At 34.6% G+C, this 14500-nt stretch overlaps 1 long non-coding RNA gene across 1 annotated transcript in view; it reads left to right on the plus strand.

Moving 5' to 3' along the window:
* The window catches only part of LOC145723715 (uncharacterized), a 481013-nt gene that overhangs the window by 371325 nt on the left and 95188 nt on the right, over positions 1-14500 (plus strand). Inside the window, exon 3 of the long non-coding RNA XR_014148971.1 lies at positions 691-810. This is a non-coding gene — a long non-coding RNA (uncharacterized LOC145723715). The remainder of the gene's footprint in view (positions 1-690; positions 811-14500) is intronic.

Raw genomic sequence — 14500 nt, forward strand, 5'->3', positions numbered from 1 at the left:
CAAGGTTTTTTAGTTCCTGCTGCTGAATAGTGCACATTCAGTGCCTTGTCAGCTTGCAGCCGTGGTTAAAAGGACCCTTAGCCCACTTTCCTTTATGTAAAGCTGTTGGCAGGTAGTAAAGAGCCATGTGGCACATCCGGCTATGTGCTGAAATAGCTTGGGTTTTGAGGCGCGTCTCAAATTCCAAAAGGCATGCGCTATAAAGCAAATGCCTGTCAGGTGAATAACAACTTCCTAGAGAATTCCATTACAGAAGTGAAGTGAAGTTTTCTACTATCTAACCAAGAAGGGGTTAAAAAGTTGTAACCAGTTAAATACTATGCTTAATATTTCCGTGGCAAAAAAAAAAAAAAAAAAAAAAGTTTTGAAAACATTCCTATACCTATGTCCTGCTGGCACCCACTCCCCTTCCTGATGAATTACTCTTTCTTAGATGGTATTATTTTCTTCCGTGACCAGAAATCCTCTCTCATCCATTAACTGCTTACTCTGGGATTGCTATGTAACAAGTTTGTGATAAGAGCTTGACAGACATTTTTCTAAAGCCTGCTTTGATACTGCAGGGGTTACTGATACACTTACTGATACCGAACATCTTTTGAACACGTTCTGTATTAGGAAATTTTAGTACGTTAGGGGTCCAGCCTACCCAAGCAAGAAGCCTGAGTTTCTTTTTCTACCTTCCTTCAGTGAGAATCGGACGAATGACCAAGGCTCTGCCAATCAGACGGACACACATGAGCGTGTGATTCAGGAGAGAGTGATGTGAGGAAGAGGATGCTGGGCAGAATTTCTTGGCAAAGATACACGGTATGATGAAGGGCTATCTGTCAGAGCTTCCCACGACCAGAACTGGCAGTGCGAGCGCCAGAGCTTGAGTTTGGGGGCAGCTGCGGCAGGGCTCCCACTAGGGTAGCCTGCTGTGTAATCTCTGTGTTGGGATCTTAACTGTTTTCCTCCAGTTCTAAGTCTTTGGCCTTTGCAGAGACTCAGTGAACTGCCTCTATCTGTTAATATATATTTTTTCCAGGCGGGGGCGTAACATAGCTAGACTAGGTGCTCTTGCTAAACTCTCAGTAACAAAAAACCAAACTTTAAAACATGACCTTTCAGTCTTTGTTTTGATATCTCATGTGACTCCTAGTGGAGAGAAGTGTAGTAGATGTGTTCCCGTAGATGCCCACATTTTGTTTAATCTGTTCTCTAGTCTCTTTCTCTTTACTTTGTGTAACTATTCACTGAGTATTGGTGTTACCTCTCTTATTGCCCCAAGATTTTTTTTTTTAAAGATTTTATTTATTTATTTTATTAGAGAGCGAGTGAGAGAGAAACAGCATGAGAGAGGAGAGGGTCAGAGGGAGAAGCAGGCTCCCCGCTGAGCCGGGAGCCTGATGTGGGACTCGATCCCAGGACCCTGGGATCATGACCTGAGCCGAAGGCAGTCGCTTAACCAACTGAGCCACCCAGGCGCCCTTGCCCCAAGATTTTAAGTAACTGAGTGCATGGTTATTGTAGCTTTCATGTCTATCCCAGTAGCTTTCTTATGGCAATTACTCAATAAATATTGAATATATAGCTAAGTGCTCCTACCAAAACCTTGTGGTATAAAGCAATTCTATGTTCAAGGTCTTGAAGGCAAAGGATCATCGTGTTTATCATGAGTAGAAAATGTAGCCTTAGAACATAATGGCTCAAAGGTAACTGGAGGGAGGGAGTAGGAAGGTTAAATGAAAGAAGGAAGGGGGGATGGGAGGACAGGAAGAACAGAAACATTTTGTTTGTGATCCACAAATTTTTCTTTTGTTTTGAACAAAAGGAAATAAATGCTTTTTTCATAAACAACAAAAAAATAAACATAGTCATTTCAATCCTTTGAAAACAAATATGCAGTTGTAAAATTTAATGACAACTGTCTGGAATGTTGTCTTAATTTTATAGTAAAGGGTGGAAAATGCCATACAAAGGATAAAGTCATAAGTCAAGCCACCAACATTATCAGAGTAATGTCACATTTAGACTGGATTCCTTTTTACTGGGGTGATGGAAGGCTAATAAAGTTAGTCTTGAGGCAAGAGCCATAAATGATTCCAACTAATGTTACTTCAAAGGTGGGGCAGGAGGGTCTGATTAAACAAAACAAAAGTGAGATGTGCCAATTTTCAGAATGTCTCAGGCTTGTTTGGGATGGTGCTTTCATTTGGTTACCCCTTTCTTTATTGAATTTTTGCAATGAAGCCAATTTCACTTCCTATTAAGTGTCACCAATTCAATTTTCAAAGCCTGTACGTCTCCACTCATTTCTGTCTATTCTAAGAAAATATTCATAAGAATTCTTCAAATATGAAAGAATTGGATCAGAAAGCTACTCTTAAAACTGCATCATTCTCCCACAGCAGGTGAAAGATCAGCAAGGTATTGTGAAGTGCAAATGTCAATATAATGAAAATGTAGGATCAAAAAATTTTAGAGATCAAAAGGACTTCAAAAGTCATCTTCACCAATTTTCTACTCCCTTAAGAATCTTTTCAGCAGTATCTCTAGCATATGATTGTCTAGTTTTGGCTTAAATAACCCATAGTGGTAGGACTCTGTTTCCTCCCAAAGTGTCCATTTATTTACTTGACAAAATAATTTTATTATTTTGTAGGCTACAAGCATAATTCTAGGAAGGGTTATGCTAGATACCATATATGAGATGTTGGGGGACCACATCTTTAGAATGTTTTCCCCATTTTACAATGAGCTAAAATCAATCTCACTTTAATTCCCATTATTGGGCATACACTTATTTAATATTAGTCAATAATGAAAATATCTATGTATTTTGAGTTTCATGATCCAAACAACTAAATTTAATTAGTAGGTAGAGAGATTGGTACATGTTCCATTTAATTACACTTTTTTAAAAACAGAATAATGTTCTCTAGTAAAATATTAAGGGTTACTAACTTAACACCACATTTAAAAGGGGATATATATTCAGATTTAAGACTTAAGGGGAAGTAGTACATCTAAATACCCTTTATCTCCTCATCATCACTTTTGTTTTTAAGATTTTATTTATTTATTTGACAGAGAGAGACACAGTGAGAGAGGGAACACAAGCAGGGGGAGTGGGAGAGGGAGTAGCAGGCTTCCCAGGAGAAGCAGGTCAACCCCAGGACCCTGGGATCATGACCTGAGCCGAAGGCAGACCCTTAATGACTGAGCCACCCAGGTGCCCCTCATCATCACTGTTTTTAACAATCAATCTGCTCTAATTGCCAATCTTACTCTAAGGTTTTTAACAATCAGCTCTAATTACCAATCCTATTCCAACAGGAGAATATTCCATCCTATATCCTAATCAAAATATAACATTTTCTTAACTTTCAATTAAACATCCATAATTGAATGTAAAGACTACTTGGCTTTATCCTTTTAGAAATTCTACCACTGTCAAAAATATATTTAAAAGTTGTGGCCAGTTCTTACCGCATAATAGAATTGTTTGAAATTTTAAAAAAGTGAGTTTCACTCACCACTACCCATTCTAACTTAATTTGATTTTGGTGAGATCTAAGCATTGGTAGATTTCTAATATTTCCAGGGGATTCTAACACAGATGAGTTAATGAGTCTCTCCTATGTCTGTGTATTAATAATCAGATACAAGACTTGCTTTCTTTTCCGATTCCATTTTCTCATGCCTCTTTCCTCATATGTGTCAGTAGCATGAAAATTATAAGAAAACAAATGACCAAATAAAAAATGAGTCAAACCTTTGAGTAGACACTTCAAAAAGTAAATATATAAATGTGGGACTTTATAATAAACACCTAGAAGATGCTCAACATCATCAGTCATAGGGACAGTCAATTAAAAACACTGGAATGGTTAAACCCATTAGAATATTTAAATTAAAAAAAAAAAACTGGCATTACCAAGTATGGGAAAGAATGTGAAGCAACTGGAACTGTTATACATTGTTGGTAGGATTGTAAAATGCCACAGCTAATTTGGGAAATTTAAAGCAATATCTTATAAGGCTAAATAATACATTATAGAATCAGCAGTCCCATTCTTGTGTAAGGGCACACAAAAAAAATGAAATGAAATGAAAACATGTACACACAACTTATACATAAATTTTCATAGCAGTGTTATTCGTAATAATCAAAATCTGGAAACAAGCCAGGTTGTCCATCAAATGGTGAGTGAATAAACAAATTATATTAGAACCATGCTATGAAATACTAGCCCGCAATGACAAAGATCAACAGTATGGATGTAACTAAAAATCATTTTGATAAGTGAAATAATTTAAAAAAAAAAAAACTACCCACTGTATGATTCTATTTATATGAAATTCTAGAAAAGGCAAAACTAATAGTGACAGCAGATCAGTGGTTGCCTGGACATAAGGAGAAGGGGTCTGAATTCATCCATGAGGAAACTTTTGAGGGTTGCATTCTACATTTTAATAGTAATGGAAGTTACATGACTGCTTTATACAATAGTAAATTCATCAAACCGTACTTCTAACATAAGTGAATTTTGTTATATATAAGTTATACCTCAATAACTATTAGAAAATAAGTCCTAGAATTAGGCATTCTTATATACTGGAATTACAAATTGGTACATCCTTTTTGGAGGACAACTTAGGGACATCTATGACAATAAAATAAGCATTTTTTTGAGTATGTAATTTTACATTTAGATGCTTATCCTATAGAAATATTTACTTGGCCACAAATATATAAGCAGAAGATTATCTTAACATCAAACGATATTCAGCTGGGACCTGCTTAAATCAGTTATTGTGTATATGTACAATGGAAAACCATGCACCTCTTATAAAATGTAAAATGTCTAAGTGAAAAATTTCTGTCATATATAAAATCAAAAGTGTAAAGCATAGAACAATGTGGATAGTATGCAAATGTGCACATAAAAACCCTTACCTTTTAATATGCATGAAATTTCTGGAAGGATACTAGACTGAATGTAAAATGACACCAGATTTTACACACATATACACACATATTTATATATGGTAAAACTTTAAAAAATAACTTTAAATTTCTCTAAAAGGTAATTGTTTAAAACAAAAAAAGTACCAATACTATATGGCAGCATTTGTAGAACAGTTAGAAGAATATAACAAGAGCACAAAGGGCAAGAAAGTGTTAAATGGAATTATAGTCTTGTAAATTTCATATACTGCTTGAAGGTAGACTGATAAAGATACATATTGTAATCTCTAGGACAATAAAAAAATAATACAAAGAGGCATATGTCAAAACTCACCTGAGGTAATATAAATCAAATACTAGAAAAATATTACTCATCAAAAAAATAAGGCAGATAAAAAATTGAGGAACAAAGATTATATCGGTATTTGGTATTATCAGTATATCCATATCAAAGTATATCAATACTTACAATAAATAGAAAGGGAATAAAAGTGTTCCAATTAAAAGGTCTTGATTATAGACTGAATAAAAGAGTAAGACCTGCCTATATGCCATTACAATGAATATTAAATAAAAAGACACAGAGTTCTCAAGGTATACCATGAGAGCACTAAGCATAAGAAAGCAGGCATGGATTTATTAATATCTGACAAAACATGTTATACTTCATGAACAAAGACATTACCAAAGATAAATCTGTATGCACATAATAACGGATTTCAAAATACAAAAGCAAAACTGACAAAGGAAAATAGACAAATCCATAAGCAACTTTGGAAATTTTAACACTTACCCTGTCAACAACTGATAGACACATAAAAATCAGTAAAGCCAAAAGAATTTTTGAACAATGTTATTTTAAAAATTGACATATTTGACAGCATGTAACAGTTATAGAATATACATTATTTTCAAGTGTATATGAAACATTCACCAAGATAGACAAAATGCTGGGTCATAAAACAGAACCCAATAAATGTCAAAGGATTAAAATAACGCAAAATATATTATCTGACCACAGAAATATTAATTTAAAAAACAGTAGGAAAAAGTCATATTCCTCAAGTATCTGGAATGGCCCATTGTTCAGAGAAGAAATCTAAGAGGGAAATTAGTCAGTCTTTATCAGATTATCCTAAAATGGTTAGAGTGAAATTTTTAGATTTAAATACCTGCATTAGTAAAGTAAATAGGTAGAAAGTTGATGATCCAAATACCCACCATAAGATAGGAAAAGGAGAGTAATTTTAAAAATTACCTAGAGAAAAAGGAAATAATAAATATAAAATGAGAAGCCAATGAAATAGAAAATGAACAAAAAACAGAGTGGTGTGCCTGGTGGCTCAGTCAGTTAAGCGTCCAATGTTTGATTTTGGCTCAGATCATGATCTCAGGGTTGTGAGATTGAGCCCTGTATGAGGCTCTGCTCAGCATGGAGCCTGTTTGAGATTCTCTGTCTCTCTCCCTCTGCATCTCCCTCCCCCTCCCACCGGCTTGCACACACTCACTCTCACTCTCAAAACAAAAAAAGAGAAAAATTTTTAAATAAAAACTTGTTTTCCAAAAAGAGTAAACTCCTAGAGAAATTGATCAAAGTGAAAAGGAGAGAAGAGAGAAAAAACTAGTAAGAAAATACAAAATGCCAATGTTTTGAATGAAAAAATATGCATATCATTACAGAGCCTTCATATATTAAAAGGGTAATAAAGAGTAGAAACAACTTAATGCCAAAAAATTGGAAAACTTAGATAGACATATTATTTGAAAACACAATTTTAGGACCAAGACTTCCTCTCTAAAGTAATGCTTCTGAAACTTGAATGTACACAAAAATCACCAATGGGATCTTAATAAAATACAAAGTCCAATTCAGAGGTCTGGGGTAAAACCTGAGATTATGCATTTCTAACAAACTCCCAAGTGATGCTGATGGGATAAATATGTATTGCTGGAGAAGAAAAACCCACTATGGTATTAAAATCCTTTAGTATGCTGAATATATTTATAATCATTCAAGACAGGTATATTTTGATCAGGTATATTTTGATCTGGAATCTAGGGAAGGAGAGACAGATAAATGAGCTGTTAACTCAAATGAGACACTTCATAGAGATCTCTGAATGGCTATCTGGTTGGAGAAGACATTGTGGAACAGGCAGAAGAATAGACACAGTACCTGGAGAGGTGCAAAGAAATCTTTACTTCACAAACTTCAAGGCCCTTCTTGATTTGAACCCTACTGATCCAAACTAATTAGGTGAAGATACTTAGGCTGGATAACATCAATAATGTAATTTTGGATATTACTGGTGATAATGGGTACAGTGGAAACCTATGCCTCTTTCTATTTTTACTGCCTTTATAATGGAGAGAAGTGTTTAAAGAAGACATTAAAATGATCAAAATTGGTTAAAGACTACATTTTAAAAAGCCCTTGATTTGCAGATAAAAACAAGTTTATACATTTTTCTTGATATGATGATCTTTCTCATCTAGGTGGCTTATGTGAAGAATTTAAATAGACTTCTTTTAAAAAGAGGATCATTAGTCTTCAAAAATAGTTTATCTTCAAAATAAAAAATAAGTCACTTTTTCTCATTTAACACTTGGCTGAACAGTCAATATGAGGGCATTTTGCCTTTTGTTAACACTGTGTGTCTTCAAAGCTCAGCATAAATAAAATCTATGTACCAGATTATTTTATCCTTGACATATATTTTAATTTCAGTAATACTCTACAGTTCATTCTGATTCATCTTAAGTAAACATTGATTTCTAAGTTATGATCATATTGCTGGGAACAATCTTAGTGGTTTAGTAAGAAAAAAATAGTAGAAAATAAAACACCGAATTATGTCATAAAAAATGAGCTAGCCATGTTACATTTGTATTATGCTAATTTCTTGGAGATAGTTTTGGTACAGAGTCTGGTCCCAAGTCTGCATTTGCAAAATAACACGTCTGTTAAGCAGACTCCAGATTGATGAGATCTCAAAGTTAAAGAGATGGGTGTACAAGGCAGATAAAATACATGTAAATACTTGATGGCAGATGTTAATTCCACCTGATCATGTTTCACTCCTTTTAATAATTTATATATTTTTAATAAAATAGTGTATATTTAAGGCATGCAACATGATTTGATTATACATGTACACAGTGAAATGATTACTAGAATCAAGCTAATTAACGTATCTCGCATTGTTATCATTTGTTTCCAGATGAGTGCACCTTAAATCTATTCTCTTAGCATATTTCCAGCTCCCAATACAGTATTATTAACTGTGGCCATCATGCCTGTACATTAGAACTCTAGATGTATTCATCTTACATAACTGCAACTGTGTCCCCCCCTTAACTAGCATCTCCCCATTTTCCCCAACCTCACTAGCTCCTAATAGCCACCATTCTCTGCTTCTATAAGTTTAATTTTTTTCTTTTAGATTCCAGATATAAGTATTTGTCTTTCTCTGTATGGCTTATTTCACTTAGCTGAATGTCCTCAAGGTTTATCCACATTGTCACAAAGGTCAGGATTTCCTTCTTTCTCATGAATATTCCGTTGTGTATAGATATGGTGTGTGTGTGTATGTATATATACACACACACACAATACACACACACACACACAGACTTGGGCAGGTTCCAGACCTTGGTTATTGTGAATAATGCTGCAGTGAAGATAGAAATGCAGGTATCTCTTTGAGATCCTCATGTAATTTCCTTTGGATATATACGTAGAAGTGGGATTGCTGATTCATATAGTAACTGTATTTTTTATTTTTTGAGGAACCTCCATACTCTTTTCTATAGTGGCTATACCAATTTACATTCCTACCAATAGTGAACAAAGATTCTCTTTTCTTAATCTTTGCCAACATTTGTCATTACTTGTCTTCTGATAATAGCTATCCTAGCAGGTATGACCTGATAGTTCATTGTGATTTTGATTTGCATTTCCCTGATGATTAGTGATGTTGAGCATGTTTCTATATATCTGTTGTCCATGTGTATGTTTTCTTTAGAGAAATGTCTATGTCCTTTGCCTGTTTTTTAAACCAGGTTATTTGTTTTCTTGCTATTGAGTTGTTTGAGTTCCTTTTATATTTTGGATATTAAGGCCTTATCAAGTCTATGGTTTGCAAATATTTTCTCCCATTTCTAGGTTGTCTCTTCACTCTGTTCATGTTTCCTTTGCTAGGCGGAGTCTTTTTTAGTTTGATGCAATCCCATTTGTCTATTATATCCAAAAAATCACTGCTAAGACCAATGTCATGAAGCTTTTTCCCTATGTTTTCCTCTAATAGTTTTATGGTTTCAGGTCTTATATTTAAGTCTTTAATCCATTTTGAGTTGTTTTTTGTATATGGAGTATGATAAGGGTTCAATAATTTTTTTTACTATTTGTAACAGTTCTTTTGCTTTTCACAATTGTATGATATCCTAATGTTTTTAAATACCTAAAGAAGATCTCACAATTTTTCACTAACAGCAGCTTTTTCACCCACTGTAAGTCTAAATAAAAAATATATGTAGACTGTGCACGCTAATGGATATTTATCTCAAATAGATGCTGATCTACTATGAAGAATATAATGGAAATCTGCCTTACCTTTGCAAATTGGGGTAATAATATATGTTTAATCAGTCACTGCATATCAAATTATCTACTCCTCTAAATCTTGAGAATCTGTTTCCCTCCATCCCCATTGCACTAAGAAAGGCAATATTTATAAACTGGGAGAAAAAAATTTCCTTGAATGAAGAAAGGTTTTGAAAGCCAGCTCTTTTAACTTTTATTTTTTAATTATATATGATATATAGAAAAGAATATAGGTTATACATGTTAGATACAATCAGTCAATACACATGTATTGAGCAATTATTGATGCCTGATTAACATCTCACATCAAATTTTTCCAGCTAAATTCCTGGTCATCCCCCATAGACTTGGCTTTACTGTATCTCAATTAGTAGTGACTCCATCCTTACAGTAAGTCCAAAAACCTTGGAGTTATCTTTGATTTTTCTTTCATTTAAAAACTCCTGTTGTCTCTGCTTTCAAAATGTATCCATAATGCTACCACTTTCACTGTTTGTCAAAGCCACTGTCATCTCTAAATTGTAGTCCTGCTTCTATCCTTGTTCTCCCTACAGTCTAATCTCAACCTAGAAGTTAGTGCTATCTTTAAAAAAAAAAAAAAAATTCAGATCATGCCACCTTTTGGTTCAGAACTGTCCAAGGACTCTCTTATAGGAAGTCAAGGTCAGCCTCTTCATAGTGACCTACAAGGTCCTACAAGACCTACTGGCTCCTTGCTACTTTTCTAACCTCTTCAGAGAAGTGCTCTAATATCTCTGGTCCTTTATTGGTTAATCAGACAGTTACAACATCAGGAATTGCTCTGGATGTTCCTGCTTCAAGGAACACTCTTTCACCATGTACTTGTATGGCTCACCACCACATCTTTCCAATCTTTGCTCAAATGTAACCTTCACAGAGAGGACTCCACTGACCACTATATTGAAAATTGCAAATCCAACCCTGGCATTTCTGATCATCTTTCCTTGCTGCATTTATTACTAATAAGCTTCTAACATATATTTATCTCTCTCCCCACACTAGATAATACAAGAAGAAAGGGATTTGTTTACTTCTTTAGCCCAAGGTCCTTGAAGAGTAGCTTACACAACAATGAAATTTTGTTGATTGGATGAGTGAATATATGCTATTCACTATATTAAATGCCCAGGAAACTAATAATGAATTGGACCCATATACCTCCTGCTTTATGGAGCTTATAGGCTATTACACTAGTCAAAGCATTTAGAGTTTGAAGAGATATTTAAAATGCATGTAGTCAAATGTCAACATTTTATATGTCAGGAAACAGAGGCCCATTGATGTTATGTGGTTCTTCAATGATCATCAAAGGACCAGAGCTCAATGATCTGATTCATAATATAACACTCTTTCACTACACACTGTGCTTAACAATTTTCATTCATTATAGATTGTCTTAAGATGCAATAGGTACTAAAAAAGTAAATGTAAGGCAGAGAAAGTTAATGTACAATATTATAAATTGTATTATTAATGCTGAAGGAAGGATATGAATGAATAATCCAGAAGTAATTCTAAATTGTAAGAAATCTTGGTGCCCTAAAATTGTTATGACATTCTTTAATGCGCTGCAAGATAAGTAAAGTAAGAATAATGATAGAGCTAGGTGTAATATGACTGAAGGTGGGGAGGTAGCATAAGTACATTTTGAGGAGAAAATGAAGGAGAGTGATAGCTCTGCTGAGTTCATTTAAATCTCCAGATCTCAGTGCATTGAAATCCTGCTGGAGATTAGAAATTGAAGATGTGATCCCAGATGACATCTGTGGAAAAGGGTGACTTGAATTCAAAATCCTTATTTCTAAAAAAAGATTTTGGTGTATACGAGTGACGAATTCTATTTAGCTGCCAATAAAGATAATACAATAAAAAATCCTAGGCTACATTGAAAGTATTAGACCAAAGAGATAATAGTTTCATTGTATTCCTCTTTGGGAGGAATAGAGGCACATTGGGAGTACTGTGCCTCATTCATTATGTGACCCTGGTAGAGAGCAAGATGGAGTGTCTCGTGTCAAGCAAGAGCCTGTGTCAAGCAATGACGCAAGCAGTTAAGGTACTGCAGCTAGGAGATATCATGGGGACCAGTGTCAGCTAACATCCCAGAACTGATAACAAGCAGAACCAGAGGAGGTCTGCAGGGGCCCAAAACCAATTAAATCCCTTTAAAAAGGGAAGGATTTTGAGAGCAAACTGTCAGACTCTTCAAACCCAACCCCTCTACGTCTGACCACTTAAAAAAGGCAACTGCCACCGATGTCTCTGCCGGATTGATCTCTGAACAGAATCGAGATCCTTCACTGCATGAACGTAAGAAGTAGTAAGTGCCAAGAGCTGACCCTGACCTGACAGAGGCCTTATTTCAACTGCGCGCCCACAGACTGACTTCTCATTTGGTTCCTTAACTTCCTGCACCCTCTGTTAACTTCTTTGTTGTGTGGTTTGTCTTCTGTCCTGCTCTGTGTGCTCTGTAAGAAGCCAAGTTTAATCACATGGTGAATTGTCATTGAGTTTGAAATCCTGAACCTGCTTTATAATTGTGATTAACTTTGCTTTATGATTGACTAAAGCTGACACTGGAAAGACACAACTCGTGTGTGCACTTTCATAGCATGTTCATGACACCCCTAAAGAATTATATTGACAAACAAGGGAGATTCTTATGGAGTATGAATAATTAGGACAATAGGACCTTGAGCACTTTCCTTGCTTATCTATTTATTGTTGTTCCTAAAATGAGCTGTTATAGAAAATGTCCCAAATTTCTGTTTGGAAAATACATATACTAGTCTACCTAGTCCTACAAATTGATATGTCCAAATCCAGATAGTTAGGGAAATATATGAGATTTGAACTCTTGCAAGCTGGATAGATAGAAGCTCTGAATGACTCTTAACAGCAATATGAAGTACTTTTGGTTAAAGCAAAATAACAATACAAGCAAAACCTCATAGGGCTACCACACTAAGAAAATTTAATTCCTCCAAAGTTTTAATAGAAGCATAATTAGGATTTCTAACTATGTAGAAATATTATAGGATATATTTATAAGCATATGTATTTATGCAAACCAGGAATTTGCTTTCTGTAAGTTCTACTAATACTAAGGGTGCTTTAAAACATTTATATTCACCAAGTAAGAGTGGGAGGAGAATATAAAGCACTATAGTCGTTGCAGCATATCATGTAGGGTAACTTGACCGACTTACATGAAAAATTACACTGCTCTTCATCACACTCTGTTAGACTTCCAGACAGTTCATTTAGCCTTTGATTTGTTGAGTATATGAACTTCAATTTGGGCTTTCAAACCAGTTCCAACTGATTTGACAGAAGCATAGGAGACTTCTGCTTTCAATTTAAAGACTATGATCAAAGAAATGGTGAATGAGATTTTTCTATTTGTAGCACTGGTTTTCTCAAGTGCCTTTAGCTATGATCCGATGCATTTATTGTTCTTTGAGGAAGAGTAAAATAAGACTAATTTAGCAGAAATGTCTGTGGCTAGAATATAAAGAGGGTTTTCTGTGTCATCTCAGAAATTTTCATCAATTAAGAGGAAGTGAAGCAATGAAAGTTAATGTTCCATTAACATGCTGATTTTGTTTCCACTAATTGCAGAAACTCTACCAATTGGAAAAATTATTATTTTAATCTTTGTCAATTTTGTTACTCAAATATGCTAGCAAAGGTCATAAAGGGAAAGGCCATAAAAATTTACACAAATACAGCATTGGCCAACAAGATTACTTTGTTTCAGTCATGTTAATGTATTGTGCCAGGGAGCATAGAGTATTTTTCATTTAGTTATTAGCGTTGTTATTAGTGGACATGTCTCAGATGAGACATGAGCTAAATTTGAGCTAAAATTGAGCTAAAATTGCCTCAGGTGATACTTTGGAAGCTACAAGTTAGAAATGTGTTCACTGAAGAGAAACACTCCATTTTAGTGTTTCTAAACACACACACACACACACACGCACACATCTTTTCAATATCCCTCCTCCCTATAAATATCAATAATATTCAGGTCTCTGCCCTCTAGGATAAACACAAGTTTAATGCAAAGCTTCAAGCAGTTCAATTGATGTGCTTATTTAAAATCTTTACGTTATTCAATCCGTGGCTCAGGAATTTATTGCTAACTACAACAGAATTAATAGAATATCGTTTTAAAGCTTATTGATAACTTCATTCATCTTCTCTCTGCACTGAGGAGGTCATGAAAACCAATTACATCAAAAGAAAAAAGAAAACAAAAAGAATGAAAATTTTCATACTTTTAAAAGGAAATCTAGCCTGAACTGATATTAAGCAGGTTTATGACCAAAAGTCCAAATTAATTAAAAGCATTGGCTCTTTTGCTTATGTCTGCTTTTTACACTTTGCTATATTCTATAAGGCAGAGAAAAGTAACATAAATGTGGATATGAGCTTGAGTCAATAGCCTCTGAACAAAGTCTTATGGGAAATGATGTTCTAGGTCAGGATACAAATTATCATCTAGGAATATGCATTCAGATTAATGCCAAAAAATGTTTAAATAAAAGCCAAATTTTAATATATCTTCTACCAACAGTAGAGTGTCATGACAAGATTTTCATGGGAAGGATGCAATGGAAGGACAGGAATTAGTTTGATGCTTCCTTTAAGTGTCCTGGCAGGACATGATGAGGATCTAAACTAAAGCAAGGGTGTGGGGAATATATGGAAGGGATAATTTGGGGTCATGTAAAGAAAAATAATCTACAGATTTTGATGGTTGAATATAGAAAAATAACAGAAAAAGTTGTCATTGATGACTACTATGTTTCTGGATTGGAGGTGCTGCTATTTACCAGGAAAGACTAGAAGGTAAAAACAATGGATTTGAAGTGTCTGACTTCTTCCAAAGTTTCTGATGCCATTTAGATTCATAA

Source organism: Leptonychotes weddellii, chromosome 10 (genome assembly GCF_054177405.1).
Source record: "Leptonychotes weddellii isolate Sample4059 chromosome 10, ASM5417740v2, whole genome shotgun sequence".
NCBI lineage: Eukaryota > Metazoa > Chordata > Mammalia > Carnivora > Phocidae > Leptonychotes > Leptonychotes weddellii.